Below are 7556 nucleotides of genomic sequence, written 5' to 3'. Positions count from 1 at the left end.
CACCTGGAAAGCTCTTCCTTGGTCTGTTTATTTTACAAACTTTCATGCGTCCTCCAAAATTTAGCTCACGTCACATGATCTGTTCTCGGATGACGAAGAGGCAACAAAACACAGACTCGTTCCATTAGGAACGTGAGAGCAGGAACAGCTCCAACCCAGGCCCTGAGGAGGCAGCCCTCCTTCCTCGCTCACGCCCCATTCCCATCGTCACGTCCCTTGGGGATCCTTTCCACCTTTACCTTTTAGAGTTATTATTCAGGAAATGTTCACACACATCCAAAAGGAGGGCAAACAGAACCAGGTTTCTTTCACGCATCGTTAACAATTAGCGTTCGTTTCTCCACCACATTTTTTACTTTATTTTTTAAAATTTTGGCAGAGGGCATGTATGCTTGCTGGAGAGAAACACAGTTGGAAACTGAGAAAACACCTCCCGCAGGGAATGGTCATGCCCCAATCCCTTCTCCATTTTCCCCTCCTGTCTGGATTTTGGGCATGCACAAACAAGTGCGGGGAGCCTTTCCCAAGCCACCGGGTCTGGGACTCGAACCACACGACTGACAATGTATAAGAGGATCCAGCCACCTTAATTACCATGCCATGGGCCAGTAACCCTCTGGAGGATTAGAAAGCAAATCCCAGACATCCCATGAAGTTGAAGTCCTGGATCCACTTCTGCATTTGTTGCGTTGTATTGGAATTTGTTTACATGGTGGTCTCTCCTAATGCACTACTGGCCATCAGGAACAGGGCCTCCTTTATGGCTGCAAAACTAGACAGAACCGGCCCCAGCTGGTCCACTGGACACACTTGAATTCAACGTGTAGTTAGGGCGACGGATAGACCTCCACAGGCTGAAGGACAGGTCATCACGCATGGAACGCACAGTGCCAGGCCCTAAATGTGCGTTTAGCCAGATCTCCTCATGCAGGACAGGGCCTGGCAGCGCTGGCGCTGGTGCCGGCGCTGGCATGGCAGCTGTGGAGCATGGTGGTCAGGCATGCAGGATCTGTGGGCAAAGTGCCTGATAGGGTTCCAGCTCCTCTGCCACTGCTGCTGTTGCGTATGGCAGGTGGTATTTTCTGAAGATGGCAGCAGTAACGTCTCCTGTCCAGGGCTAGCAGGTGAGTGGAGATTAAGGCACTGGATCCCTCGTGGCTGGTACATGGTTCTAGACCCAGATCCGGGGGCTTGAAAAATCATGCCAGGCGTGTATGTGCTTACCCAAAATCCTGAGAGGAGACTGAGAAGGGATTGTGGTGTGGCCATCCCCCCGGGAGATGATTTCTCTCTCGCTTGCTCGCTCTCTGGAAGCACGTGCACCCTATACCTAAAACAAAGCAGAGGTCTCCTGTCTCGCGCCTTCTGGGATGTGGCTGTTACCATGAAGAGGTACTTCCGATCCTCCCCCTTGCCTCCGTGTGAGCCTGTGACCACGGCGGCGGCTCCATTATGCGGTATTGGGCATGTCTAGCCGTGGTGGCACGAATAGGAGGGCACTGCTGTGGGATGGTGGGGGCCACACCCACACGGGAGGCACAGTTTGGTTCCTGGACCAACTGCACAGGCCAGGTGCGGTGGCGAGTGCCCGCAGTCCTGGCTGGATCACCATGTGGGGAGCTGAGGGAAATGCCCGCACCCCACTGCTCTGCCACCCAGTGCTCTCATCCGAAACCACAACAAAAAGCAAGGGCAGGGCAGCTCCCGCCATGCCACCTCGTTCTCAGTGGAGCTCCGCACAGGCCAGCCACCCTCAGACAGCGCTGCCAGGAGGAAGCCCAGCGACCACAGGGAAGTCCTGAGACCGAAGGGAGAGAGAGAGAGATCCGGCCAGCACCACCTGCGCCGGCTGCCTGTTCTCTCACCCCCCATACTCACCTCCAGCTACTAAGTGGCTAGACTGCCAGAGGCACCCCAGGCCAGAACTGCCCCGCCATGCTTCCCTGGATCCCTGACCAAGCCAAGACGGAGGATGGTTATTTTAAGTCATTAAGTATTGGGATAATTTGTTTTGCAATAGATAACCAGAGCACTGGACACATCGCTTAACCTTTTGGTTCTCATGTTTCTTACTGATTTTATTTTTAAAAAGGTTTTTATTGGGGCCAGCAGGTGGCACAGTGGTTAAGGGTGCTGGACTCCACATGGTCGACTGTGGTTCGAGTCCGGGACCTGGTGGTTTACTTTCTCTCTCTCTCCTCGCTCTGTCCCTCTCTGGTCAAATTAAAATAAATAAAGTTTTTAAAAAAGGGTTTTGTTGCCAGAGGGCATGTGCGCTTGCCAGAGAGATAGCAGAGAGAGGGGAAGAAAGCAACTACAGTAAGGTGCCATCACGCTGCAATCCCTTCTCCTCCACCTCGGGATTTTGGTCACACATGCCCACGTACCGGTGTTTTTCAAGCAGCCAGGCGGGGCTGGGATTTGAACCATGATTGGCCATGTGGGATCCAGCTCCCTTAACTATTAGATACGGGGCTGGCCCCCCACATTTTTAAAGTGAGGGTAAGAAGAAGGCCTAGGGTTTTATGAGAATTAAATGAGAGAGTAACGAAGCTGCCCGGCACCTCCATGGCACTCAGTAGTGTTGGTGACATCATGTGTGACACCAGAGTACACATTGTGACGGACCTTACAAAGATACTGTTGGTAAGTTCCCCTTTGCCATGCATGCTGACAGATTGGAAGCGTGTATTTTACAAATGGAAAAACAAACAAAAATCCAACTTCGTGGTGGCTCTAAGTTTCGCACTGTCAGTGACGGGAGAAACGGAATTTGAAGAATGGTGTGGAGGACAATTTGCACGGTGTATTTACCCTGACGTGCAGGACTTGGCAGTGGTTCTTTGGTTCTACTTCCCCCTCTGCTAAAACATGCTTCAGAAAGCCGAAACAAAGAGGCCTGGTGATCATTTTCCCCTTCGTTCTCAGTTGTAAGTAAATTGAGTGGAAGGGAGTTTCTTACACATTTGGTCTTTGAAGAAAACCAGAATACAATTAAACTACGAATTTCTTTTCTCTATGAAAACATGGGCTTTTGTACAAAGTGAACTTTATGGAGATGGTTCTTTAGAATTTGTGTCTGAGGGGACAGGCAGTTGGCATAATGGCTATGTCGCTGGACTCCCATGGAGTCGACCGTGGTTTCATTCCCAGACCTGGTAGCTTAAACTCACTCCGGGCGTGTGTGCGTGTGTGCCCAAGATCCCGAGAGGAGAATGGAGGAGAAGGGATTGCGGCGTGGCCATCCCCCCTGGGGGGTGATTTCTCGCTTTCTGTCTCTCTGTCTCTCTCTGTCTTTCTGGCAAGCGCACGTACCCTATAGCAAAAACCTCTAAAAAAAAAAAGAAAAAAAGAAAGAATTTGTGTCTGAGACTAAGCACTCTTTGCTAAAATAACAAGATGGGCATGGGACTCACCGAAAATGGCATGAGTATTACTCAGCAATGTAAAAAAAAAATTCCATATTGTAAAAACAGGTCTGATATTCTTATGAATATTAGGAAGAATTTTTGGAAGTATGAGTCTGGGGCCAGCAGGTGGTGTGGTGGTGAAGGCACTGGCTCCCACATGGCTGACCATGGTTTGGGTCCCAGACCTGGCAGCTTGAAAGTCACACCAAGCGCATGTGTGTACATGCCCGAAATCCTGAGGGAAGAACAGAGAAGGTATTGCGGCACGGCCATCCCCCCGGGGGGTGCTTTCTCCATTTCTTCTCTTTGTCTCTCTTATCCCTGATGAGCACATGTGCACTATGGCCAAGAAAACAAACGTATGAGTTTGTTTTCTTATATATCTTACTGCATGGGGTCAGTATTTTTACTTAGCATTCATTCATAATACTTTAAAGCTGGAAAAGATTTATTTAGTCCTGTAGGTTGAATTCAGATGACATGAAGAGAAAGGATGCAATAAAATATATATTTCTACTTGATATGGATTTGTTCAACAATCTCTAGTCACTAATGCATCTGCTTCTTCAAAAACGAATCACTACTATGGGACTAGGAGATGGCGTAATGGTTACGTCACTAGACTCCCACGTAGCACACCACAGTTCGAGTCCTGGACTCGGTGGCTTAAAACTCACTGGGCATGTGTGCATGTCAAAATCCTGAGAAGAGAATGGAGAAGGGACTGTGGTATGGCCATCCCCCCTGGGGGTGATATCTTACTTTCTGTCTCTCTGGTGAGCGCATGTGCCCTATAGCAAAAATCTCTGAAAAAAAAAATCACTATGTAAAATAATACAACCCACCTCTATTTTTTTCTTCTTTAGAGAGAGATTGTATGTGTGATAAAGAGTATGTGTGTTCGCTGGAGAGATAGAAAGTGAGAAATCATCCCCCAGTGGACATGGCCACACCCCAATCCCTTCTTCTCCACTGTCCTCTCAGGATTTTTTCACACACATGTACCTGGTGTGAGTTTTAAACTGCTGGGTCCAGGATTCTAACTAGTCAACTATGTGGGTGTCCAGCAATGTTAATGATTTCACCTTCTGCTGGTCCCTCTAAGTAATTTTTAAACTAAGAGTTGGGACACTGGTGCCTTTTCTTAGGGTCAAGGGAGAAAGTTTCAGAAAGGTATTTGCTGGAACTGCATGGAAGGACACTCTGCGTTATAAGGCCAGGCCTAACTTTTCCACTTGCTCTGTTTTTTTCCTCAGAACACTCTTCCATTGCAATGCCAACATGGAAATTACAACTAAGAATTCTTAACAGCTATTATTAGGGACAGTATCAACAGAAAGACTTAACATTCTGCGTGGAGCTATAACATGGGCCATGAAAGAAATGAGTAAATAGAAACAAAAAGGATCTTCCCTTTGAGTAACATGGAAGACATTAATAAACTCAACCTAAGGAGGCTAGCAGGTGGTATGGTGGTTAAGGCACTGGATTCCTACATGGCAGATGTTGGTTCAAGTCCTGTCATGCCAAGCACCTGTGTGGCCCAAATCCCAGGATGAGAATGGAGGAATAAGGGACTGTGATGTGACCATCTCCCCTGGGAGATGATTTCTCACTTCCCCTCTCTGTCTCTCTCTGGCGAGCGCATGCGCCCTATAAAAACTTTAAAAACAAAGACAAGAACAAACCAACCAAAAAAAGAAAAAAAAACCTCAATTTAAGAGTATGCTCCATAAAACCCCTTAACTCTTTAAACAATTCAAGGATAAGAAACCTAAGACCTTAAGAGGAAAAATGAATCGAGGGAATCAAAGTTGGAAGTTATATTTTTAGGATCACAAAAGTACGAAATCAAGCAAATAAAGAATCTCTTCTCTTGGGTCAGCAGGTAACACAATGGTTAAGGTGCTGGGCTCCCACATGACCAACAGCGGTTCGAGTCTCAGACCTGGTGGCATGAAAATCGTGCTAGGTATGTGTGGGTGTGTGCCCGAATACCCTAAGAGGAGAATGGAGAAGGGATTGCAATGTGATCAACCCCCCAGAGGGTGATTTCTCACTTTCCCTCTCTGGGTCTCTGGTGAGCACACGTACCCTTTGACAAAAACCTTATAAACAAAAAACTCTTCCCCTCCCAAAGACATTATCATCTAATGTCTCTCAGGGATACTGACTATCCACTAGTGCTTGTCTTCGGGTATGGAAGTCAAACTTTTTATACACACTACACCCAGTTTATAATGCTTTATTTAAAAATCCGTGTCCCTGCGCGTTGTGTGACAATGACAGAAAGCAATGCTAAGAACTGAACGGTAACAAAGCACCAACACAGAAGGTAGATTTCTCAGAAGGGATGGAGGAGCTCGGCTGATGGTGCAGAGGCGAGGGGGGAGAGACATGAGAGTCTTCTTGACACTTGTAACCATTGAGACTGAACAGCTCATATGACACTGAGAGAGTTTTGATCTTTGAGTCTTGGGTAGGTCATGATTTCATGTATTTTGGAATTAAAATGGTCAGTCTCAGGCCAGCAGATGGTATGGAGTTTAAGGCACTGGATCCCACATAGTGGACTGCACGATTTGAGGCCCAGACCCGACAGCTTGAAAATCACACCAGGCATGTGTGCATACATGTCTAAGATCCTGAGAGGACAATAGAAGAGAAGGAATTGTGGCTGGTCATTCCCCCTGGGGAGTGATCTCATTTTCCCTTTCTTACTTTCTCTCCTACTCTGGTAAGCACGCTCACCCTATAGCAAAAACTAAAAACAAACAAAGAAACAGTCTCAAAATAGTTAAAGAGAATATATTCATGAAATTTCTGAGAAAATTTCTAGGTAATAAAGTATTGTTTTATCACTAACTCTAAGAAAGACCAATGTAATGTACCAGTGTAAAGTAACCATTACACCATCGTTTGACTCCCATATGGCCAACCCTGGTTGGAGTCCCAGACCCGGTGGCTTGAAACACACACTCGGCAAGCCAGGCACGTCTGCGTGCATGCCTAAGATCCCGAGAGGAGAATGGAGCAAAAGACTGGTGTGACCATCCCCTCTGGGGGGTGATTTCTCGCTTCCAGTCTCTCTCTCTCTCTGGTAAGCACACAAGCCCTATGGCAAAAATCTCTTTAAAAAACAAAGAAACTCATGCCAGGTATGTGTGCCCAAAATCTAAGAGGAGAAAGGAGGAGAAGGGATTGTGGCGTAGTCATCCTCCCGAGGGGTGATTTCTCATTTTCTGTTTTTCTAGAGAACGCATGTGACCTACAGTAAAAATTTCTTTAAAAAAGAAAAATAAAGAAAACACCAACTTGTTTATTTGGTGTACTTACTTGCACAATTACACACATCACACTGTCAAACAAGAAGGATCACTGTTGGGACCAGCAGTTGGCGTAATGGCTATGTCGCTGAACTCCCATGTAGCCGACCGCGGTTTGAGTCCCGGACCTGGTGGTTTAAACTCACGCCGGGCACATGTGCATGTGTGCCCAAGATCCCGAGAGAATGAAGGAGAAGGGACTGTGCTGTGGTCATCCCCCCTGGGGGGTGATTTCTCGCTTTCTATCTCTGTGTCTCTCTCTTTCTGGTGAGCATACACGCCCTTTAGCAAAAACCTCTCCAAAAAAAAAAGATCACTGGTAACATTTTTTTAAATAGACCATAGTTTAGTTTATTTTTAACACCAATCATGCCATGAATTCATAGGAAATAGGTTCCAGAAGCCCAGGCTCCTTTCCAGTGATTCTCACAGAGTGCTTCTCTGGGTGAGGCAGGCTGGAGCTTCTGTTGAACCCAGGTCCCTTTCTCTTTGGCTTCCTTCTTTTTCTGATCCTTTTCCTTCACACATTTTAGGAAGCTATCTCTGCTTAATATGTTCAATATGCACATTAATTCTCTTGGCAAGAATCTGGCCCTTAACTTGTCTGTTTACAACGATGCCAACCACATGCTGAGTAATACTGCAGACTCTTCCAGTTTTGCCATGGTAACATCTGTGGGCCTTCCTCTTAGAACAGTCCCCATTCCCTTCATGTCTACACTGTCACCTTTCTTGCAGATTCGCATGTATGCAGCCAGAGGAATGGCTCCATGTTTTCTACGAGGCCTAGAGAACATATCAGGTGCCTCTCCTCTTTCCC

This window comes from Tupaia chinensis, unplaced genomic scaffold, assembly GCF_000334495.1.
Source record: "Tupaia chinensis unplaced genomic scaffold, TupChi_1.0 Scaffold000685_1, whole genome shotgun sequence".
In the NCBI taxonomy this organism is placed as follows: Eukaryota; Metazoa; Chordata; class Mammalia; order Scandentia; family Tupaiidae; genus Tupaia; species Tupaia belangeri.
Note: the sequence above shows the minus strand (reverse complement) of the source record.